Below are 26,437 nucleotides of genomic sequence, written 5' to 3'. Positions count from 1 at the left end.
TCCAGGTGGCCTCCCCAACTATCAGCCATCCTCCAAGCCTAGCTAAAGCCCACCTCCTCCAGTAAGTTCTCCCTGACTGTGAAACCCCATAACAACTTTTCCCCCTTGAGCTAAATGTGGTGTCTCTAGCATTCAGTGGCCCTGGATGATGATCTGTGCCTCCAGCTTGTTATGGGGTTAGCCCATCCATGCACATGCCATGGAGAATACACAAGGTCCAGCCCTGATTCACAGGGCCTGTGCTAGGAACCCCCCCCAGGAGAGCTCTCCAGCTTCCTGGCTGGAATCATGCCTTATGTCCTTCTCATCACATCCCAGCTCCTGGTTTTGACCTTCTCCTGTGGCCTCCCCTTGCATTTGGCTATGTGCCCATAGCCAACCACAAAGTTGGAGGGAGCAGTCCTCAAAACTATGCACACTTCTGACCCCAGCTGCAACCTCCGGGGACTTTCCCCAAACAACCCTCAGGTTTAAGAATTCACTAGAAGGACTAGTGGTTATGGTTTACTACAGCTAAAGGGTACAGATGGAAATCAGCTAAGGGAAAAGATGTACAGAGAAGCATCCAAGAATGTTGCAAACTTGGAGCTTCTGGACGTCCTCTCCCTATGCAGTCATGCACAGTGTTACTTTCCCTGCTTTGATGTGTGACAATACACAGTGAGTACGGCCAACCAGGAAAGCTCTCCTGATAATTAGTGTCCTGAGTTTTTATTGGGGTTCCATCACGTGTGATTAACTGACCACATGGCTGACGTCAGTCTCTAGCCACTCAGGAAGACAAATTGATACCACATGACCCAAAGCCACTGCCCTATGTCACATTGCTAGGTTTTCTGGCTTGGCAAGCCCCCTACCCTAAATCACATTGTTACACTATCCAGTGACTCAAGGTCCCAGGCAAACAAAGATACCCCAATCAGCCATGACATTCAAAGGACTTAGAGGTCCCCTCCTAGAAGCCAAGGTGCAAATGCCAGATCTCAGATTGAACAAGATTAAATTCTTGATTACACAGTTAGGCATCTCTTACTACCTTGGGGACTTTCATCTTCTTTTTCAACATGTAGCTCTGTATGTGTTTCTTACCATAAGCAGAGTATGTGTGTGTACACAGACATCGAAATGTTGACAAGGATATTTCCTTGGTGCTAGAACCATGGACAATGTTTTTCAGTTTCTCATTTGTGCTTTTCTACTATATCCATATTTTCTACAAAAATGGGTACCTCTATAATTAGGATGGAAAACAGATTTTAAAGAGGCTTGTTTTAAAATATTTCTCAACAGTGTTGCTTACTATGAGCCCCAGGATTTGTCCACTCAATAAGTCATTTATATAAAATAATATTTGGAGGACTGTATGCTTTCCCCCCCTCTGAATTATGTGCAAAATGACTAAAAAAGATATGTTAAGGATAATTTAAATTCTACTCATTAATTAGAACTATGTCTGTTTTAAAGTGTAACAATCTAAATATACACACCTTCACCATATTAGCACATACAAGGCACATATATAAATAAAAATAATTAGATATAGATGTAGATATAGACAGATTGTGTTGATTGTGTCACTCAGGAATACATGAGACTCTTCAGCCAGTATGATAATGGGAATACATCCTTCTGTCTTGTCTAAATTTCTTTTGTGCCCATTCAATGCTGCTATTTCTCACTACAGCATGCATTCTCCATGGAGAAAATAACACCCCAAGTGGGCAAAGATTGGTTCTTAGGGGTGAAAAAATCATACTGCTTTTACATATAAAGCACAGATATGCATGCAATACATAAACAGATGTACAGTATAACAGTGCTATTGAAATTTCATGAGAGGGAAAGGGTACAACTGGAAAAAAATGTACAAAAAATGGAAGCAACTCCTCTGTGAAGTCTTACCTTATGTGTTCCTTGTCAGTCTTAACTGAGAACTCCTTACTTTGTCCCTACCATTCCTTGAACTTATTTCAGCCATAACCACAACACATAACCCATGTGTTGCTATCTTCCCTCAACCATGAAGTCCACCAAAGCTTCCTTGGATTTATCTCTGTATTTGCAAGAAACCAGTACCATCCCTAGCACATGGGAGATGCTAAATAATCATTCACGAATAAAGGAACATATCAGCTAAGAAACAACAGTTAACAATGAAAATAACTCACAAGTATTGAATGTTTTTGAAGAGCCAAGCGCTGTTCTGTTAATCTTCTTAATCTCACAGCAACCCCATGAGGGAGACATTCTGATCACCATTTCCATTCTGTAAATGAGCAAAATGACACACAGAGGCTTTAAGTCAAGTTCCCAAGTCAACACAGCTCGTAAGTGGAAGACCCAAGAATGGATCCAGCAGTCTGACGCCCACAGCCTAACCATTGCACCACTTCTCCATATCAATGCAGCATCATTATCCCTGAGAGCAATACAGCACTGGGAAGAAGAGTTCTTTATGCTAAAAAAGAATAAACATACCCTTCCTTAAAAGTACACAAACAAGCAACTGCATCTGCAGAGTGGAAACCTATTTTCAGGGGATCCGAAGTATGCTAGGAATTAATACAATATTTTTAAATGCACTCCATAATTTGAATGCAAAAAGGAAAATCAATTAATGCTTCTGAAAGAGAGGGCAAGTAGAAAAAATTATTATAATTTTGCATGTATTGAGAACCCATAACATTTTCACTGTCAGGCTCACAAAATCCATTCCGTATGGTAGGGAGGTGTAATTTTAACCAGTGGTAGCCGTCAGTAGCCATTGTTGGACCACTGTTTTAATTTGGCAGGGTCTGCGTCAGAGAGATCAAAAAAAAATATCAAATGACGTAACACACACACTCTCATTAGGTTGCCTAATTCCATAAAATGTGTTTGATTGAAATTCTATACCCCCGTGTTTGAGTCTATAAGAACATTCACACACAATAAATTCAAGGCACTCACAATTGTACGTATTAATGTCTCATAGCTCTGTCTAGTTTTCAGTCAGCTCTGCTGTATAAAATAGAAGATAATTCCAGAAAGTCCAATGCTGGGATTAGATTCTATTATTTCTGCCACACGAACTCGTGTTCTGTATAACACAGTCACTTAGGAAAGTTCTTATTCTGTTAAATGTGTCCCTGAGCGTATGTCTAAGTAATTACAGTCCCTCGAAAATACAAACTTTTAGGCCATGAAATTCTGCTAGCAGAAAAGTTTCTTTCAATTTTCTCATGTCCGTTGCAAACAACTGTTTTGATTTTATTTTTCCTTATTTCAGCTCTGTAGAAAGCTGATATTTAGAGTGTTGAAAATTTGCTTTATATGGCTATTGTTGCTCTCTTTCTACATTTTCTAAAACCTACATTCTAGCCCCACTCTATGTAAATAAGTCTAGAGTTTCAGCTATGACTGAAACTGATAAGCCATGATTTCTCATACCCATCTTAACTCTAACAATAGATGTTTGTCCAACAATTTAGTTTCAAAGTTTTTACATGCATTGTTTCATATTCTCAGCAGAACAGAAAACGTTGGCACTGTTATCATCCCTAACTGACAGATGAGGTTTGAAGGAGAAATGTTACCTACCAGAGGTAGGGCGTCAGAGCAGGCTCAGCTGCGGTAACAGGCAGATCGAATGTATTCTGGCTCAGACGTAGTCACTCTCATCTGCGTTGTAGAACTTGTGCTGCAGGGCAGTGGAAGCCTCTGCTCCTCACAGTAATTTGGAGATCCAAGTTGTCACGCTTCTGCCATCTTCAACTCACTCCCTGCAGAGCCCCTACAGGCATCAGCACTGCAAGCAGCCAAAAGGAAAAGCAGGGAGGGAATCTTGCGAGAGACTTCCATAGTCAGGCTGGGCTCATTTCACTTCTGCTCATCTTCTTCTTTGAAAGATTTGTTCACGTGGGCACACCTAACCACGAGGGAGGCTGGAAATGGGCATGACTGGGCATACAGAAAAAGGATTGGGCAAGCAGTCTCTCTTACAGGCGAGAAAGAGCCTGAAGAGGACTAAACCAAGTTCTTCTGACCATAGATCCCGTATCTTGTCTCTATCCCTCACTGCCTGAATGCCCTTTGGCCAGGTTTAATTCAAGTACCACTGGATCAAATGGACATTTTCCTCATTGCAAATGTGTTTTGAAAGAGGATACAGCCATTGCTATGTTCAGGCCAACACTTTGCCTGTCAATATTTTGTCCAGAAGAAAATGGGCTCTTTCTCTCTTGAGAAGGTGATTGATCCCAAAGGGGTAAGATTTCCAGTGGAAGTCTAAGCTACAGGACACAGAGACAGAATGAACCATGTCAAGAGTGTAAAGGGTTTGGGAGGTGCTGTTTATTTGGTCTTGCCCAGGGTTCCCAGCATCAGAATCCTGGACAGATTACACCCAGCCTAGGTTCCTAAGCCTCGGAGGTACTTGTTAGTAGGTATCTACTGGGACTCAGCCTCTAAGAGTGGTGGCCTCTGTAGGTCATAAGAGCTATGCAGAAATGAAGGCTTTTGTCCAAGAGAAATAAAAACATCTGTCCACACAAAAACTCATACATGCATTTTCATAGAAGCGTTCTTCGTAACAGCGAAAATGCAGAAACAACCCAAACGTCCACCAACTGATGAATGAACAAAACGTGGTCCATCCGCACAATGGAACATTATTCGGCAGTAAAAAGGAATGAAGCTCTGACACATGCTACAATGTGGGTGAACCTCAAAAACACCATACAGAGTGAAAGAAGCTGGACACAAAAGGTCACAGTTGTAGATTCCGTTTACATGAAATGTCCAGAAAAGCCAAATGTATAGAGACAGAAGTCAGATTGGTAGCTGCCTGGTGCTGGGGGAGGGTGGAATACAGAGTGACTGCTAATGGGTATGGGGCTTCTTTTGGGGAGAGCAGAAGTGTTCTAAAATTGTTTGTGGTGATGGATGCACAACTCTGTCAATCTGTAAAAACAATTGAGTTGTAAAATTTAAGTGGGTGAATTGTACAGAGTGTGAATTATATTTCAGTGAAGCTGTTATAAAGAAAAGGAATGAAGTCCTTTATATGGGGCATGCAATGAGCTTGTGCCAGTGGGCTCAAGGAGGAGATCTGTGGGGCTTCTTCCTGGAGACGCCGGATTCCCACAGCAACATCCGCTAAGAAAAGTTGCAGCCGCATAATCATGACACCAATGACATTCCACGGAACAGGATTCCACAAAACATCTCTTTGTATGTCCTTAGCTTCCTCCGTTATATGCCGTGTGCACGGATCCAGGGCACCCAGGAGGCTGAGCGTTTGTATCAAGGTTTCCACCAAGACCTGTCCACAGGGTTCACCAGGGATAATGCTGAACTCGACCCGAACCCTTATGTCTTTGAAAATAGCAAAGGTCATGGAATCACCCCACCCTCTGTGTTCTGGAAAACTGCTGACTGCAAAGAACCTCCCTTCCTCGTGAGAGGTAGTAAGACTCACAGATGCCTCCCTTGTTCATCTAGGACAAGGCCAGACACACATCCCCCGGATTCTGCTTCTTTGTCTCATAAATGATTCACTGAACGGCTTGTCCCCACTGATCAATTAGAACAAAATGCTTGTTAACCACACTTTGGTTCAGCTTCTCTCTTTCCCCCCAGGACTCTGACCTTTGGTCTACCCTCAGCCTGAGCCAGCGTACAGCCTCCCCTCCGCCCCCAGGACAGGCTGGCCTCAGGGAAAAATATTCTCTGGTCCACTATCGGATCACGCCACCCTTTCATCGCACTTGCCCATGCCCAGTTCTTTTTAGAATCATAGGTCACGAGAGTCATGCTTGGTCCTCTCCATAAAAGAAAATCTTCTTTAGCCCTACTGCTGCTTGCTGACTTTAGAGACAAGGCAGTCTCCCAGACCCAACAGTCACCCTGCCCTTGTCGTAATAGTCTCCTTTCTCCCTTGCAATAATCCCTTTTGAATAAAAGTCTCTCCTTACTAAGCCCAGATATATTTTTTGGTTTTTTGTTTTGACACTCCAAACCCGCGTGGGACTTTTGGGATTAAATTCACAAGTGGTTCCTTCCAACGCCACCACTAGTTCCTACCCAGTTCTGCTTTTCCTCCACCCTGATGGGGCCCATTTGTCAATACATCTTCTTGCTTCATCTGCTGAGCTCCCTTCATGCTCTCTGCTGCTATTTTAGTAGGTTTAATTACTCACCCTAATAAGCAGATTCTTAAAACACAGCAATCCTTGGAGAAGTCTTTAACTTGGAACATTCTGAGGAAGGCAAGAGGACGTTTTGGTGATGACGGGGCCTATGTGCGTAATGAGAACTATGGCCGTCTGTAAACACATGGATTACAAAGGATACAGCATAGATTTTCCCATGCCTGCTGAGTGATGCTTAAGGAAGGCGCTTAGGGAACCATGTCCCATCTGGACTGGATTCTTCTCTTGCTCCTTTCTTCTCTTTCACCAGCTGACCTGTGCCCAGAACTCCTCCTTTTTACTGACTTAGTTTTTACTTAGCACTGTCTTGAAATGCTGAGTATTTATCAACATATTTGTAGCCAGCTTGGTGAAATACATTGGCTGTTGCTGAGAGATGCTGTGGCAGTCTGTTTGTGTCACCCGGACCCTCAGAAGACTAGATGAGGTGGTCTGAGAGGCGAGGACCAAATTTTCCCCACAGGGCACAGTTCCTTCCTGCTCAAAGTTGGACATGAGGAGTGATTGTCCACAACGCAGGGGCAAGCAGACCACAACGAGTTCTTTGTATCATATGCATAAATGTTCCCCCAGGGGAGTCATTTGGGTTGTTGGTTTTAATCCCTTTATGTCCAACATTTTGTGGGCTACTCTAAGGAAAGAAACAGGTTCTACAGCCATCGCTTCAGTCTTCCGAAAACTGACTCTATGCCTGAGGGGGGAATTGAATATTCAGTGATGCTTTGCAGGTTCTTCACCTGTCACATTTTCCTACAAAAAACACAGTTGTCCCAACCATACAGGGTTAAGTGGCTCGCATTAGCGTGCCTATTCTGGTACTTTTTCAAGAACTGTGTTCTAGGAGGTGCACAGTGGACCTACATCTATATTTTAGGCAATGGAGAGCTTTATTTACAAACAAAGTGCTTTAGACAAAGTCTTTTGCATAATACAAATAGCAAGCTATTATTTTAAAGTGACCATAATACGCCTAGTCAAAAGCTCTTTCGATTGAATGGCATTTAGCATGCATCTTATTTTCTGGAAAATGTATTGGAAACTGCAGGAGAAAGGCACATTCAATGCGTGTTTGGGAGAACTAAGCTATTGAATAAAGAGGAAACCGAAGTGGTTATTGAAAGACCTGATTCCTCACTTTGAGGAGGTTCGATAACTCAATTCAAGAAACGGGTCTTGGGCTCTTTTGTGTTTGCCATGAGGCACTGTTCGAGCAGCCAGGGATAAAACATTGAATAAGATACTGTCCCTTCTCCCAAAACATTTATAATCTGCTGCTACAAATACTCCAGTCAAGCATTCCCAACTCTCAATGCCAGAGGATGACACATTTGTAAGTTTTGGGTTTTTTTTTTTTTCCCTCCTAATAGTGTCCAAATTCAACGCCTGACCAAGAAAACAACGATATCTACTTGGACCCAGACAACAGTCCAAAGAATCGAAAGCTAAATAACTTTGTCCTCTGTGTGGTATTTGCTCGATTATCCTAAAAACCGTAAGTCGATGACTGTTTTTTCACTAAATAGTCACAACCCAAGGCTCTCTTCTTTGATTTAAGGCTCTTTGGGGTCACTAAAGTGTCATTTGGAAAATTGCTTCCTGGCGCATAATATTATGGTAATGATCCCCCAAAGCCTGGCGTAAGGGTTCTGCCATTGAGAACTAGTAGTTTATTTCCTTCCAAGTATTGTTTTAAAACAAGAGGCAGCTGGAGGTCAAGAGAGAGGCTCCGGGTTATGATAACAGGCTTAATGCAACCCTAGAAATTTCTTTTTACACACTTGAGAGGAGAAAGATTGTTTGTAAATACTCATTTAGAGAAACAGTTCAAGAGACACAGAAAAGATACATTCCTCTGACATCTGAAGACACAATTATAACCTATACAACAATACAAATAAGAAAAAAGAGTAGAAGGCACTATAATATCGGGGTTAAGACTAGAATCCAAGAGACCTGGATTCAAATCCCAGCCTTGTCTCTCATTGATTGTATCCTTTTGGTTTATAAATTAAACTTTTTGAGCTCAGTCACCTCATATAAAGCAAAACTACCTGCCTCAAAGATGGTTGTGAGGATTGAAAACAATATTTTCTGCAAAGGCGTAGGACCAAAGCCTGGTACAGAGTATAAACTCAATAAACTATACTGACCATTGTTATTGTTATTGTTACCTAGGAGTTATACAAAATAATTATGTACAAAGTGCCAGGTACAGTGCTTGGTACTTGACATAACTGCTGTGATGTGATGGTTAATTTTATGTGTCACTTGGCTGGGCTATGGTGCCTAGTTGTTTGGTTAAACACTAGTCTAGTTACCATGAAGGTATTTTTTAGAAGTGCTTACATTTAAATCAGTAGACTTTGAATAAAGCAGGTTACCCTCCATAATGTGGTTGGGTGAGGATTGAGTTGGGATGGGTGGCTTTTATCCAATCAGTTGAGGGCCTTGAGAGCAAAGACTGAAGATTTCCAAAGGAGAAGCAATTCCGTCTCAAGACTGCAACATAGACTCCCTGTCTGAATTTCCAGCCTGCTGGACTGCCCTACAGATTTTGGACTTGCCAGCCCCCACAATCACATGAGCCAATTCCTTAAAATAAATCTCTCTATATATAGAAACATGATAGATAGATAGATAGATAGATAGATAGATAGATAGATAGATAGACAGATAGACAGATAGACAGATGGATAGATGATAGATAGATAGATGATAGATAGTTATCATCTATCCATGTATCCAATAGAATTACAATTATCTGTTGTATGGATAGAGATTTATTGGATCTACCTACCAAGAGATCTGTGTCTCAGTATCTATTGGATACATCTATTGGACACATCTATCTATCCGTCTATCTATCTATTTATCTATCTATCTATCTATCTGTCTATCCATCTATCTAACTATCTATCTTCTATTGGTTCTGTTTCTCTAGAGAACCTGACTAATTCAGGTCGGGGGACAGACAAGTAAATAGGCAATTTGAGTGGTCTGTGATGGGTCTTCCCATAGCATAAGGTGTTTTGGGAATGTATAGAACAAGAGCCAGTTAACTCTGTCTTTGAGGGGTGGATTGGATGAAGCTGCCCAAGAAGACGGTTCAAAATGAGAACGACAGCCTTTAGTGGATGGGCACAAGGGGAAGCACTCACAAGGACACAGGTGAGGGATGGTTCGAGGATTAACAAGATAAGCAAGACAGTGTGATGTGTGAGGTCATGAAAGACAAGGAGGACAAGCTTTCCAAAGCGAACAGTTCATCCGATGGGAATACTACAGGGAGTGTAAGTTAGAGGGTGGGATATTTGCACTTGGGATTTCAGGTGGGCATGAAGATGAGACACAGGGCATGGCCATGGCGGCGGTGGGAGTGGAATGAAGATGGTCCTGAAATGAGAAGACCAAGGACTCAAGGAGTTCTGCTCCTCTGAGGCACTCAGTGTACAGATCAATGACTGTCCACTGGAGAGCACTGCAGGACAACGGTGGACTTAAGGAAGCTCCAGAAGGTGGAAGAAATGTTCAGTGAAGAGGCTGAGAAAATGGAGGTGTTTCATCATTGTGAAACAGGTGCCCCAGAGGTAGAAGAGCAGTGAGAGGCTGGGTCAGGAGGACCAGGGCAGTGTGGAACCAGAGCTCAAGAGATGCAGTTTTGATGACCAAATGGGCTCATCTCTTAGGCAGGGCTGCAGGAAGTCCTAGTCCAGTGATCTCAGCCTCAGCTGCACGTTGGAATCACCCAGGGAGCTTTACAAATACTGTTGCCAGGATGGCACTCCAGAAATGCTGTTGTTACTAGCCGTGGGGTGCAGCCTCAAGGTAAGAAAGTTAAGAAAAGTCTGCCCAGGTCGTGCTAATATACAGTCAAGTGTGAGAACTGTCCCAGTCCAATTGCAGGTTAGGAGAGCTCTGCTTCCCAGGACTCTCACACTTAATGGAAAATAGCTGCATCCCCTTGCATTAGGGCAATTGTAGATGCTTGGGAAGATGTCCACCTTGGCCTGGGATAATAGTAATTCTGAGTGTGTTCCAACATCTGTAGATGAATAGACTCTGTATTCCAGATGGGGTCCTCTGAAGTCTGGGTTGCTTTACCTTGGAGCCATGGAAAACCTCTAGATTCCAGACCAGTGGCATGAAAGCTCTCAGGCAAAGGGCCCTTTTCCTGAGTCCCCAGGGAAAGTCAGATTATAGAACTCTCACTATATACTTGAGAGAGCTGTAGACTCTAGTATTTTGGGGATTCCAGAATTTCCAGAAGGAATCTTCCATAATCCATGAGGTAGCCATTATTATCTTCATTTTAAAGATGAGGAAACCAACAAGTAGAGAGGAAAAGCAAACTGCCCCCAGGTTATGCATCTAGTAAGCTAAACAGTGTACTGGTTATCTATTGCTGCATAACAAATTATCCCAAATCTTAACAGCTTAAAACAACACACATTTATTATCTCACAATTTCTGTGGGTCTGGAATCTAGGCCTTATGTACTCCCTGTTTTTTGGCCAGAGGTTGCCCTCAGTTCTTCAGTATGTGGACCTCCCCCATATGGCAGCTTGCTTCATCAAAGCGTACAGGCTTAGAAGGCAACAGAGAGAGCCTGCTAGTAAGACAGAAGTCAGAGTCTTTTATAACCTAATCACAGAAGTGATATCCATCATTTTTGTCAAATTCTGTCCAGCCCACATTCAAGGGGAGAGAGTTGTAAAGGGCAGGAATACAGGGAGGCTGGGGTCATTGGGGGCTATCTTAGAAGTCTGTCCCCCACAAGAAGCCGAGACCTGAGTTCTTGTTTATCTCCAAAATTAAGGATATATGCATTAATTCTAGAATCCAGCCTGAAATTTGTTTTAGTAGTGGATAAAGAAAGAGAGAAGCTTAACTGATGTTGGAAGCATGGGTTTTACTTGGCTGCCCCATGTGGTTTGTCTGGCAGTAGAGTGTGAAGGAAAATCTTCCCATGAAGATCCCCCCACATTTGAAGGGACTTCACTTCCCCCTCCTCTGGACTACAGAGCTCCATATTTGTGACATGGTTTTGACAAGTGGGGGAAGGCAGGTGTGAATAACTCTCTTGACCATGGCTTAGAGTCTCTGATGTTTGGATCAATGGTGGTGGTGCTAACCCATCCTCAGGGGAAGGAGGCTTGGTTTTATCCATCAAACTTAAGGCTGGGGCTTGCTGACTTTAACATGGGGCTGTGTCTAAGGTGTTGGGGGTAAATGGTGATTAGGTTCTGTCTCCTTCATGCCTTATATGTCCAGTAGACTATCCTTCATCATCACTAAAATCTTGCTCATATATCAGTGTTGGCCAACGTCATTGACTCACTCCCAGGATTCACTGAGACCAGCAGCTCCCTATGTACATTGACCTCCTTTCTTAAACCCAATGCAGGGATCCAACAAACAGTTTTGTTCCTAAAGCATCTGTGAAAAAAAGGCAATGGAGTCCATGTGAGCAGAGTGGGTGTGAATGGCTCCAAAAACACGCTAAGGATGAGATATGTGATTACAAACCTTGCTGCTCACATCAACTCCCCCTAAAGACATTTCATCTTGAAATGGGTGTGGGCATTGCATCTCATTGTCCACAGAAAGTAGGACAGCCTGGTGCACCACCTCCACCAAACCCACATGTGTGCTTGTCTCTTGGCAGCTGCATCAAGGCTGACTCTATCCTAGTGAACAAAAAAGTGGGTATGAAGAAATGTCCCCACAGGAGGTCCATTCTAGGAATAAAGGCAGATCTTGCCTGCTCCTTGGAACCAATGTCTTTGCAAAACCTAATCAGCCTCTAAGCCCCAGTAAAAACAATGGGACACAATCTATTGTATCTGATAACATTGCAGGTGTAATCACGCTTCTAAGCACAGGGTACTTTCCTCTGTCTAAGCAAATCAGAATGAAAAAACTATATCATTTAATAAGTTTCTACTAAATAATTATAGGTCTAGAAAATAGATTTTGACTAACACAACATAGCAACGGAGCTGGCATTCATCAATCATTTAGCCATTTTGTAAAATTAGTTTATGGAAGGTATGTTGTAATTTAAAACTAAAAGTTTATACAATAATTACTTGGTGTTGTATAACATTGTAGAATGCACGAAGGTACCTGCAGAGGGCTTAAATATTTCCTTTTGGCAGAAAAAATAATTTTGGAGTCCCCTATGGGTAGGGGACTGGGCTATGGATGGTAGATGGACTGACACTTTGTTCAAGGACACTTGAGAGTGGAAAGAATATATCTGGGATGAGATATGGCAGCATGCAGAATAGACTGGGCTTCTACTTGGCCATATATGTTGGGCCTCTTTGCATTCACCTCCCAAAATGAAATTGCCCCAGAGAATAATTATTCATCTTTTCAAAGAAGGGAATAACCATTGCTCCGCAGGTAGCTCCAAACTCAAATTTTCAGAATCTAATTTAGACACAGTAACTTAACAAGCTCAGCTTTTTATCCATAAAGTTAGACTAGAGGAAAAGAGAGAACAACTTTTATGATGGATGGGGTCAATAGATGTCAGAGAAACTTCTAGATCAGGCCAATGTTTTGCACCCCTAGGGTCAAAGTTTGCACTGCTGACAAGATGGTGGTCAAAGTTACTGGCACCACTTGGTAGATTCATTTACACAGGCTACAATAGATGGTGCCCCTGGAGATGGGCACAGCAGCTCCTGGTACAATACTGGGCATGAATATGCTCAAGGAGACTTGAGACTAGCCCTTTTGAAGTAAGGTTCAGCATCATTTTCTCAGCTACTTCCTTAGAGAATTCTGAATGTGGCTTCCGTTAAAAGAACAATACAGCAACAGAAGGGCATCCTACTACTGCTTATTTGGAGATTTCAACCCTACACTACACCCCTTGGATGAGAATTAAAGCTTTCATGTACCTACGATTCTAGGAGCCAAAATATGAAGGTGAAAACCATCCCCTCTAATTGTTTGAGCATGGAGTACAAACAAAACAATTAGCAACTCAAAGGGCATTTCAAACATTAGCTAACATGTAACCATGCAAAACAGGGAAGATTCCTGTTTGTAAATTCCGATCACTACTCAGAGAGACTTTAAGGATTCATATCCTAGGCAACAGAAATGTGCTCTGTAAAAGAAATCCTCCCACAAGTTCTTCTATATTTGCCATAGTTAAGCTTGCATTGAAACAAATGAGGAGTTTTTTACCTCTCTACAGAGCGGTCCTTCCGCACATAGCCCTCTGTTCTCCAAGTCACTCCATGAATGGGCAGAAAGAACGAGATCTCATCATGGAGACTACGGGCTGCCCCCTCATCTTTGAGGAGTAGAACCTTTAGCATCAAGGCTTCAGGATGTAGACACTAACCTGTCGGGTGCAATTATCTAAGAGGAGACAGCTTTGTGTAAAACATGGTTGTCCCACAAATAGGAAAATAGCACCTTGGAGAATCAATAGTACACACATCCATGGAATTTGTTCCCCATAATAAAGACTGTTTCTATGTTGACATACATCCTTTCTAGTTTAAAGAATAATCAATGGACTAAATTTGAGATGTTAGACTACATTTATTACAGTTGTGGGACAAATTATTATTTTCTTCCATTGCAGTTTGCTTTTGTGACTTTGGACACCTTGATCATTAAGGTAAGAGATATAAACCTATTAACAAACTCTCAGCAGCACCAAAGCCAGAGCAGCCCAGGGATTGCCACCTGGGACTTCTGCTTGTGGCTCCATGTGAGGCTGCACCCAGGTCAGTGACTTAATGAATGAAAGGCAGGCAGAGTCTCTATCATCTGGGGATGAAATACTGAGACCCTTATCAGGCCAGGCTAAAAAAATCTCCACCATGGCAAAGAAAGTCAACACAACGGAACAGGCATGGGATCTGTAAGAGAATCGGAAGCTCTGCCCCACCATTTTGCAAAATGGTGACCATGGACTTGGTGGGAAGATGGTGACGAACTCCTGGGAACCTCTTTGGGTTCCAGGCCCTGGTGACCTCCTGTCCTGGTAAAATGATTTCAGCCTCACTAGCCTGAACACTGGAGTTTGGGGTCAGAGTCCCAGGTTGTCATGAAGAGGGGCTTCCCTAATGAGTCCTCATGCAGGAGGTGACGATTCAATGGTACTTACAGGATGTGTAGCATTCGGAGAAGACCCACGGCCATGGATTCAAGAGCATTTCAGTTAAGACAGAAATTGACTATGAACTCCCTCCACTTTCCGTATTTTTCAAACCCAATTCTGTAGAGCGCACTGTGACCCTCTGTATATCACAAGATGCCACAACCTGGAGGCCTTTTGGTGCTGCAGCTATCTCTTTGATGGAGTCCAAGATGGTCTTTATGCTGAATTTCATCTTTATTGATCAATACCATGTAAAGTTCTTTCTAAATGAAAAGAGAGAAGAACCAAAATCAACATGGAAATGTGTATTTGTTTTTCCCAGTGTCATTGACACTATTGGAATAAATAAAGTAGCTGTGAGTTTAATTTTAGTTTTAATTTGTTTTTGATAAATTTGTATCATTGTCCAGATTGAACTCACCACTAAGGAATGAGAAAACAACAATAATTGACTCAACTTAGGTCAAATGTTGGTAATGATGTTTCATATAAGGCAGATTATTTAACAAAAAAATGAATGGCAGTGATCCTGTCAGATTAGGGAAAAAAAAAAGATGTAACAAAACAAAAGGAAAATAAAGCCTTTCAAGAATCAATTTTCGGCCATCTTAGCCAAGGAAAATTTTTACAGATTGGGATGGTCAGTCATGGCAATACTAAGAAGTCACCAAGAGCAAAAAGTAAGACTTCTGGTATAGCAGAAACTGAATTGCGTTTCACATTCTTGGTTTCCTGTGTTTCTTAATAAAACTGCCTGCATTTTAATCCATTCCCAAATCCATTCACCAACCTCATGTCCTCTGAATTTTAGATGTCCAGGATTGGACCTCAAAACAACTGCTAAATAGGATTGCTTGTTAAAGATCTGAAGCGGCTCAAAGCAGATACCTCCATGATCACATATCAAGGAACAGGGAGAGGATAAGCATCTTTAGACAAGAAAAAGACTCAAGATTCATGGTTGAGATTTGCTTCTAGATTAATATTACGTTATTTAATATTTAGTGTTATGTAATGTAAGATCATATAAAACATGTTATAACAATTTATATACTATATAACAGTATGTTATCTCCCAAAGTGTGTCTCCTTGCAGCTAAATCAGCAGGCATTTGATGGCACAGATCAATCTACTGTGATTATAATACTTCAATATATACAGTGCAGGATCTTTGGAGCGTGACTTCTTTTATTTCGTTTTGTTCTTCAATCATAGTTGGTTACTGCTCAGCCCCCCACATCTAGATAACACTCAGCAAAAAGATGCTCTCCATGAGTTACTCTTTCCTGGACATACTGGTAAAGGAAATTGAGTGAAATGGCAAATTATAGGGTTCTAGATCCTGGGTAAGTTTGTTCCACAAAATCCTTGTAGATAAAAAATACAAGTGAAAAATAACCTGCTACCACTTTGGAAATAAAGACAGAGGCAGACAATTGTAATGGGGGTTGCTTTATAGGCACAAAAGGCATATTTAAGGAATGGAATAGTTTTTTTTTAAACTACAATGAGATATCACCTCACGCCTGTCAGAATGGCTATAATTAACAAGACAGGAAACAACATGTGTTGGAGAGGATGTGGAGAGAAGGGAACTCTCATACACTGCTGGTGGGAGTGCAAACTGGTGCAGCCACTATGGAAAACAGTATGGAGATTCCTCAAAAAATCAACGATAGAACTACCATATGATCCAGCTATTCCACTGTTGGGTATTTATCCAAAGAACTTGAAAACACCAATTTGCAAAGGTACATGCACCCCTGTGTTCATTGCAGCCTTATTCACAATAGCCAAGACTTGGAAGCAACCTAAGTGCCCATCAAGGGACGAATGGATAAAGAAGCTGTGGTATATATACACAATGGAATACTACTCAGCCATAAGAAACGACGAAATCCAGCCATTTGTGACAACATGGATGGACATTGAGGGTATAATGCAAAGTGAAATAAGTCAGAGGGAGAAGGTCAAATACCGTATGATTTCCTTCATTAAGTAGTAGATAATAACAACAATAAACAAACACATAGGGACAGAGATTGGATTGGTGGTTACCAGAGGGGAAGGGGGGAGGGTGGAGGGTGAAAGGGATAATTCGGTACATGTGTGTGGTGATGGGTTGTAATTAGTATTTTGGTGAACATGATGTAGTCCATGCAGAAATAGAAGTACAATGATGTACACCTGAAATTTTTGCAATGTTATAAACCAATGTTACTGCAATAAAAAAAAATAAATAAAGGAATGGAATACAAGGGGGGAAATATGTATTAATGAAAAATAAGATCACCGTATTCATCATCAGTGAGATACCATTTTGCTTAAAAAATTGATTGTGTAGCTGGGATCCTGCAAGTAGTGCCTGCATATAATTGTTTCAAATGTGTTTTAAAATGCACACGCTCTTAGAACTCTTTTATTGAAAAACGAAACTGGGCATCTGATCTCCTGATCTATAGACCTTCTTAGGGACAGACTTGAGCATTTCCAGGTGAGAGATATGATTGAATCCATGAGTCATCAGGGTAGCGATGGAAATTGATGATTGGTCCCTGCTTGGTCCCCTCCTGGAAAACCAGGAGTTACTGAGAGACCAGGACTTAAGTGAAGGTTGGCTCCTGGCAGTTCAAGCTGGTCCTCACCAATGATTTCAGGATTAAAGGCACTTTCTAACATTGGTATCACTGTTATGTTATAACTCTTCATTTATTTTTATCTTGCTTATTATTTTTCAATATATTTTTTCCACATAAAGTCTTTTCATTATTATATTTATTACTAATTATTTATATTTTTGTGACTTTTGTGAAAGATATTTTCTAATAATTTTTGTTCTAATTATTGCCGGAATATAGATATACAAGTGATTGTGACTATCTATGTTGTATCCAGCAACCTTCACAAAACCTCATTGATTCTAACAATTTATCTAAATATTCTTTGAGGTTTGAGGTTTTCTAGGTAGACAATGAATGAGCTCTGAAGGATAAGAGCTCCTTCCTTTAAAATCTTCCTATATTTTATTTTAATTTTTTCTTATTTTATTGAGTTGGCCTTTAGTACCTCCAATACAAAGCTGAATGGAGGTGGTAAGGGAAAGCAGTCTTATTCCTCATCTTAAACAGGAATACTTTTACCTTTTCACCATTAAATAGGATGTTTCAACTCAGTTTTTAAAATAGGTATTATCAATCTGAGTAGGGAAGTTATTTTCTATCCCTAATCGCTAAGGAATTTTTTAAGTCGGGAATAGATGCTGACTTTATCAAATGCTTTTTCTTAATCTATTAAAATGATCACATAGGTTTTCCTCCAGTGATTAATGGATTGATCTTTCTAATGTTAATCCAGCTTGGTATTTCCAGGATAAACCCAATTTTTTCATTATGTGATTATTATTCTTTGTACATTGCTATATTGTTTTGTTTATATTTTAAGACGTTTTCTCCAATATTTAATAAGATTTACTCTCCTTGGATAATTTGGTTACTAAAGTTAGCTAGTCTCATAAAATGAGTTAAGTTTCTTATTTTTCTGTTCTCTATAAGAGTTATATTGGTTTGGAATTATTTGTTGATTACTAGAATTAACGTATAAAATCATCTGGGCATAGGCTTTTCTTTGTGGAAAGATTTATTAAACTACTGACCGTTTTTTTAGCTTATCTGTTTCTTCTTGAGTCAGTTATATTTTTCTAGGATTTTGAACATTTAAGTTTTCAAATTTATTGCTGTAAAGCTGTTAATGTTACCATTTTATTATCTTCTTGATCTCTGCAGCATCTATACTTTTTTCTTTTTTTATCCTAATAGTGTATATTTATTTTCTCCTCCCCAACCCCCATTTCTTTATCTCTCTCCTCTCCAATCTTGCCAGAGGTTTTTCAGTCTTACTATTTTATTCTTTCTGCTTTGGGCGAGTTTAATCTGTTGTTCTTTTCCTAACTCCCTGTGTTAGATGCTCAACTCATTGATTTCTATCCTATTTTCTAATATCAACATTTAAGACTTTAAATTTCCCTCTAGCTATTGCTCTATAGTATACCCCCCTTTAAAGTATATAGTGTTATTATTGTTGATCTATATTTTCTATTTCCATTATGATTTCTATTTTGACCCATGGACTTTTTAAAATGTGTGCTTTAAAATTCCTGTAAGGAGGTTTTCTACTTATCTCTTTGTTCTTGATTTCTAACTTAATGCATTATGGGGAGAGACTGTGACTTATATGGTATCAGCCTGATGAGATTTATTGATAATCTGCTTTATGAACTAAGTGTTCAATTTTCATAAATGTTTCATGTTTTGTATTGAGAGATGGCATTTTTCCTTTGCGAGCTGCAACGTTCGTACGCTAACATGAAATGTATTTCTTTTCACTGTATTTTCTGTTTTTAAAATTTCTACTCTGTAGAAAAGTTATTGAATTGCTGAGCAATGTTCACAAATTCATTCAAGTACGTTTATAGAGTGCTTAGCGTATGCTTACATACGGCTATATACTAGGTATTAAAAACAGTGATGAAAGAGACCAACAGTGTGCTTGTTCCTGTGGACTTACCTTAGCATCTAGAGGGGAAGAGAGATAAGTACTCATGTCGTTATTTAATTATTATTGTGTTAAATGCCACAAAGGGAAAGTACAGTGTATGATGAGGAAGGTCCTGCCTCAGATCAGGCACTGTGGCTACAGCATGCCAATCACCCCTAGTTTTCTCAGAAGTCTGGACACAGAATATAGAAAAGTCACCCAGGTATATGAATCAAGAAAGGTTCAAGTACAGGTCTATCCCTCTACCCTGCTCCATCTTTCATCCACATTCCCCTCCCCATCTCCACCGGTTCCTCACAACTTTCCCTCTTTTCCTTTCCTTCCACTCATCCATCCATCTGTTTTTTGGTTCCTTACCACCTTAGTTGTCTTTCTGTGAAAACATGTTATTGGGCACTAGGGACAAAACTCCACAACTTTGTGGGTGTGCTCTGTTCAGTAGAGTCTCCGATGCCACTCACACTCCATAAATTGGTTTTTGCAGTCTAAAAGTTACATGGCTAATCAAGTTTTGTTCTTAATTGGGAACATGCATATATACATATCAAAGAATATTTTTAAGTAGTTATCATGCTCTATTATTCTAATGAATGCAATCATCCAAAGTGAGGTCCAAACTAAGGTTACTTTCATCATGTTCAACATTTCATTTATATTGTAATTGTGTGAAGTTATATGAGGTTTTTTGTTGTTGTTGTTGTTGTTAGGCTGATTACAGTGAAGATTTGTATTTCCCTGATAGTCAATTAAAATGTCTGGTTATATTTATTATACAGTTGTTCAGCTCCGTCCCCCTGAGTTGGTACTTGAGTGGCTGGCATATTTGACTAAATTAGTTTGCTGCTGTCAATCTCCCTCTTGTTAGATCCATTCCATTGATCCAGCGCAGCAAGTCTCTTTTGGAGTTTCTTTCTTCTTTTCTCTTTTTCATTCCTGGTCTCGGTTGTGTCATTCAGTGTGTTAGCTAATCATCCCAGCTTCCCCTACTTTGCAACCACCATCAGCAGGCTCTCCTTTTCTTCATCCAAGTCATTAATTAAAACGGTCAACAGGAGAGGACCAATGTGAGAGCCTGGGAGAGACCATGAGAAATACCCCTCCAGGTGGATATCCATCCCTTAGTCATTAATTTCAATAATTTTAAGCTGATCTTAATTGTGTCCTCACCCAGTCCTCCAAGCTAGGATTGAAAAACTTTGTCAAAATTTTGCTCAAACGGAGATACTGTCCTTCAAGTCTACTACATTTCTCGCATTTATCAGTCCAGTGAAACGAGTTTAGTCTGGCATGACTTGTTCTTAATGAGCCCATTCTGACTCATAGCGACCTCCACTTTCTTATTTAAGTGCTCACCAGCCATGCTTTAACATAATCCATTTCCAAATTATCCTCAGGGATGACATCAAGCTCGTGTTCTCTCAAAGCTAAATTGCTTTCTCAGTGATCTCAAGTGAGTCCTAATCACCAAATCCAATGTCCTCTTCTCTGCTATCCCTCTAGACCTCTTCGTGGAATTTGGCATTGTTGACCACCCCATCTTTCTTGCTCACACATTTGTGCAATTCATCTTCTCCTTGGTCTTTTAAAAATCAGAACACTTGTTCATTTTCAGTTTTCTGGATGGAAATCTCTTCTGTCTTGTAAATGATTTCTCAACATTGCTAATGACGATTAGTCCAGATTTTGGTAAACTCTTTCATGAATTTGAGAAGCTGCTTATCCAGGCTAGGAAATGTTTTTCCCTCAACTGGGTTCTGCTTATAATCTCCTTGTGGTCTTAGGATTTTAATGTTCTCTAAGTGTTAATTTCACAATTACCTGTCTGCAAGTTATTCTCAAAGACAGGGTAGAGGAAGCAAAATGAAAGTCCAAGAGATACTCTGTCTTGCTATGGAAGAACTAGTCAATGGTTCTTAAATTATTTAGGTGATGGAACACCTAGAATTTAAAGTTCTGTCTGTGGAACACCTTGATATTGTAAAAGACTATGATTACTGGTAGCTATTTTCATCTCATGATCAATTTGGCCAGCCAAAGCTATTATATATGACAAACAGTCTAAAAAACATACAAAACTACCACTATGAACAAATACACAACTCTCCCAGAACAAGTTATCAAAGTACTCCATTCTGGGGTTTTCTGCTAATAATTGCTTGCTTCTTGTTTATTTTTTTTTTCAGGGGGAAGACACTAGTACTTAACCATCAGGGAAGGCAGAAGAAGCCAAACCATTAGGAAAAAGAATTATAGGAGGAAATATTTAAAATTGAAACTAATTTGTTACTCCGGTTAATTTTAGCAAGTTGTGAAAAGACCACAGCCATCATGTAATATAAGAAGCAAGGATCCAAGGAAAACTTGGTGTTGTACAGGGCACGTATTAAGCTGGGTGTTAGGAAGTTGGGAGGGTCCCAAAAATGTCCAGAATCTACTGGAGACAAGGAGTTTGAGTGCAGCTAGTTCCCACCTATTGTTCAACCTTGGGATTAGCGGCCCTTTTGAAGGAGGAAGTCAGTAAAAACCATTACCTGTTTCTCATACCCCTCCGTCTCTTATTTCATAAAAGGATTAAAGACAGTGCCAGCTTCGCCTAAAGAAAGATAAATGGACAAATTTTTCTAGAAGGTGGACAGATATGAGGCGGTCCAAAGCAAAGGAGAGGTATTTAGATGCCACAGGATGGAAACATTTTTTGATTTCCCAAGTTTATTATTGCCTACATATTTACCCTTATTGATTATCACTAAAACCCTTAAATAATGAAAGATTGTATATCCTTTTCTTAAGGAGTATCACGGAATTGGCAATCAAGAATGACTTCAAACCATAGCTTGGCTTTGGGGAAAAGAAAGCAAGAGAAACATCAGGAGATGGAAAGGACAGTAGCATCTATAAATAGTAAATGAGAATTGTAACTACTTGGGCCCTATGGAAGAAAAATTTATAGAATAATTTTCAGCCAGACTTGAGAAGCACCTGTGAAGACCTCACATATTTGGCTAGCTGATCCTGTAGAACACAAGGTGAGGTCTTCTTCTTTCTTTGTTCTAGCTGTAATATTAACTCAAAGGTTAATATTCAATGCCTTTCATATTTTTAGATGCCTTCCCTCATTCTGGGCTTAAGACTTCCTAATACTTTTCTTACAAATTTCTGCAAATACTATATTCCTTGGTTGGTTATGTGCGCATCCTGTCATATTTGATCCATGTTGATGTGATGTCTGAGCTCATTTAGAGGGCTTCTTTGTGGTCACCATGATTTCTGTTGAAATGTCAGCCTTCTTGTATTCATTAGGATTATTTGCCATTGCACTGTCATGTTTTCATTTTTGAGAGTTGCCCGTCCATTCTCTGTGCTTGTTCCACATATAAATACATGACTTCTTTTTGAGAATCACCTTAAGCATTTTTTTAAAGAAAGCCACACCTCTCTCTGAAACTGCAACTTCCCCGAAACATTCTTACAAGCCCGTGAAAAGATTTTGGATTCCTCCCTGGTTATGGGGCCCTCCTGTCATTCCTGTCAAATCTTCTTCTTTTCCATATTTTAATTTTTTCCTGTAGTATTTTCCCCTTCTGTTTACAAGAGTGCCAATTATACATTCCTTTGACACTCTATGCCCGTCTTTGTCATCTCCTAGCATTTTTCCTCATCAGTACTTTGCATTATAATATGCCCTTGCTCATAGTTAGCAGTGGGTCTCCTCAAAATTCCACTATTTTTTTTTGAAGGGTAAAAACTATCACTCTTTTTGCTCCCCAAGATCAGCACTGCAGGGCTGCTACCATCTGTCAGTTCTCTTCTATCACACCATGTCTGTAGCCTGCACCTCACTATGGTATTGTGTCTGAATGTTTCCTTGATGAAATCTGCTTTCCTTATTCCTTCATGTATCCTGCCCTTTCATCACCACTTTGCCTTTCCAAGCAAGATTTTGACTTTTGGGCTTTGCCACCTACTCTGAAGCCTATATCAGAGGTGTTCCCGTTCTCTTACTATCTCCCCCCCACATCGTCCAACTTTTACTTAAATTGGTAGCCTTTCTTCATACATTGTGGTTCAGCATTTGCATGGTTCTTCACGTCACCAAAGATGGAATTTAACTTTAACTTTTTTTTCCTTGTCTTCACTGTTTTGCTTTGCTTTGCTCGAGAAAGGAGAGAGGCCTATAACTAAGCTTATCAATGGGAAGACATTTTTTTGTTTGTTTCTACAATTATGAAGTATAACACAAATATAACATGCTAATTGTCTCTACTGTAATTGTCATAGAATTTCATGTCTATTGCTTATATGTTTTTAGTATTCTACTTTGTGGTCCATCACCCCTACTAGTGAATATTGATTCATCCAGCACATGTTGGTTGAGCTCAGTTGAATTGGCCCAATTAGAGAAATGGTCTTATGCTCTGTTCCTTTCATACAAAAATATAATAGTCCTCGGGGTAGAAGGAGCAATATAAATTTGATCACGTTTATTTTTATATACAAGACTGACAATCTTAGGATGATTGACATCATTCTATATGGCTGTTTTCCCCCTTTATTTTCAAAATGAGCTGCTATCAAATCTACTTCAGATTGACTCTATCTGAACATAAAAAAGTGCACATGACAAAATGAGCACAGCTTTCTCAGGTTCTAGGACAGACCTTGGATTTCCTTTGTTTCCCTTTTCATGGAACTATTTCTTTCCCATCCTCTTCCACATTTTCACAAACCCAGAGATATCTGCTTGGCAGTGAAAAGACCTGCTTGGTAATATCTTGCTTCATTCTTTTCTGTCTTCCTGTAGATAAATAATGTCAGGGAATTTTGGAACAGGAAGTAATCCTACAATCCGTCTACTCTAGCTGCCTTACTTTACAGGTTGAGGAACTGAGGCCAAGATGCTGACAGACACACACAAGTTCTTGTAGCTGGTGAACAGTAGAGCTAATTTTCCTGAGATCAAGCCTCATTCCTTCTACTACGTCCCACTGCCTTTATTTTGAACTTGAACGTCAGCTGAGTAGACAAGTACAACCGATGCCACTGCAATTATGTCCTTGGAAATATATAGCATCATCCTCAAGCTCAACAACTTGGCAGCTACCCAAACTTCAGCTTTACCTCTAAGTAAAAATAAAATATAAAGTATGTTATTAGCATAAATATGACATTTAGGTAAATTCCGGGCAGGTGGAGACTTCACATTTCATCTTTTTTCTTTCACATTGATGTCCTTTCTTCATGTTTACCACAGTTTCAAACTCCTCTCTTCCCAACAAGATAGTATAATCAGAATATTTTTACTTTCTCATCCACTTTTTTCTCTTTTAAATGATTTTTTTAAGTATATCAAGTAAATGGTGAAAATAATGGGCCGTAGCGGGTTATCTAAGCAGCTGATTTTGGCGGTCACAAACAAGACACTTCCCTGCAGGGCAGGCAAGAAAAAAATTCTTAAAGACAGATCAAAACTCAAGTCAAGTGATTGGTGTTTGAGTGGTCAATTGGATAACAATAGCAAAAAATGCAACTAACTCCATCTGTGTGAGTCAGAGAGAAAAGGATTTTCCTTGAGGGCAGGAGTACTGGCAAGCTGTGTATTGAAGAAGCATAATTTCAAAAAGGTAAGGGACTCATGAATTTTAGGCAATACCACAAACCCAAGCTTGACATCTTTGTCAGCAAAGCAGAAAAGAGAAAAGCCAAGCATGGGACATAGAGGCATGCTCCAATGTGAATAAAACAAGCGACAGAGGCAATAAACCTGTCAATAGGGGTTTTCCATCAGGAGTGCCCACAAACCAGGGTTTAGTAACTGACAAAGGAGATTTCTCTTCTTACATTCTTAATACTTGGCGTTCAGAAGCCCGGCACAGCCCCATCCTCCATTTCTCCTACCTAATAGTCCACTCCTTTTTGGAGGATTACAAATCCCGATTTTCTAACTTCACACCATCAGGAGGACAAGCCTTGCTTGCAGTTCCCCACCCCTGAGGCATTGGCATTTCCATCTAGGTGAGCTCTCCTTCTTCCTCCTCCTCCCCATCACTCAGCTGCTGAGAAGAGATCCAGTGGGTACCGTCTCCCTCTGTGGAACTTGGAAAGCTCTTCCCTTGTCTTGATGGAGGCATTAGAAACAGTTAGCTGGGGAGAGGGGGAAGAGTCAAACCGAAGAGAGTGTTTTTGGATTGGAGAAATAGATTAGAATTTTTAGAATTTTCTATTCTTTGATTTGAGACTGCCAAAGTCGGTTCAAATAACTGAATTTTTCTTAATTAGAGACTACGCTGAGCAACTTATGCTGAGAAAAGACATGGTGCTTGCTCTTGAGGTGCCCCCAGACAATTGGGATAGATGGGCAAATAGACAGGTGTGCTCAGCGTAGGGGCATTAAATGACAAGCACTGGAATGCACCGAGAGCCCAGAGGGGAGCATTTGCTTCAATCATGGCTTAGGGATGGGCTCTTAAAGAAGCGACCCCTTGAAGGAATTCAGGATTTAGACTCCTGTCTAAGCATCTCTCAGGAAGAAGAAAGAACAAAGACATGAAATAACGTGATGCGCATGTGTGAACTTAGGATGTGAGTTTATAGGAAAGCATCCTTTCATTGGGAGTTAGTGGATTATAAGGTGCAAAGCTAGGCAGGGTAGGAAGTGTGGTTGAAGAGGTCAGAAGGGACTAAGACACCAAAGTCCTCCCTCACTCACCTGTCCTGAGTCCTGGAGGAAATGGGGGGCCTTGCCAGGGTCTTCTGCCAGCTCTGAACACAACCACCACCAAAGGCGGGCTGCTTCTCTTGGCCAGTGCTCTACCTTACATCAACCTTATTTTAATCCAGGACTTTTTTCTTCTCCTCCTGCGTTGTAGTCTTTTTTTTTTTTTTTTTTTAAATAAAAACGCCACTGAGAAATGATGCAGAATTGACCTTGAAATCAGAATTTGGCTCCACTACTTTTCACCATGTGACTTTGGGGAAATAACTCAATACCTGAGAGCCTCCATTGTCTCAAAAAGAAAGTGGAGGTAACAATGCCTATCTCATAAGATTAAATGAAATCATCACGACCAGACATAACAGGTGATCAACAAATGGAAGCTTATTGCTGTTCCCAAGTGAATGACGATAAACTGATGTTCTAGACCAAGGGTCAGTGAGATTTTTCTGTAAAGAGCTAGATAGCAAATATATTCAGCTTTTAGGGCCATATGGTCTCTGTTTCAACTACTCAATTCTGCAGCTGTAGCAGGAACAGAACCGTGGACAATATGTAATGAATGGGCATGACTGTGTTCCAATGAAACTTGACTGACAAATATAGGCAGTGGGCTGCATTTGGCGCATGGACATAGTTTGCTAACTCCCATTCTAGAACATTGTCCATGGTTCCTGATTGCTGATTTATGTTCGTAAACATAAAACATAAAGTTGCTGTCACACATATAACATCAATCCAACAATCCTGCGAGGTAGGTATTAACTGTCTTTCTTTTCACAATGAAAGCCCAGTGATGCACTGAAATTCACGTGATCAACACGAGCTGGGAAATGAAACCCTGGCAT

The sequence above is a fragment of the Ceratotherium simum genome, chromosome X (genome assembly GCF_057802395.1).
Source record: "Ceratotherium simum simum isolate JZ-2026a chromosome X, ASM5780239v1, whole genome shotgun sequence".
NCBI lineage: Eukaryota > Metazoa > Chordata > Mammalia > Perissodactyla > Rhinocerotidae > Ceratotherium > Ceratotherium simum.
This window is presented reverse-complemented; position numbering follows the sequence as displayed.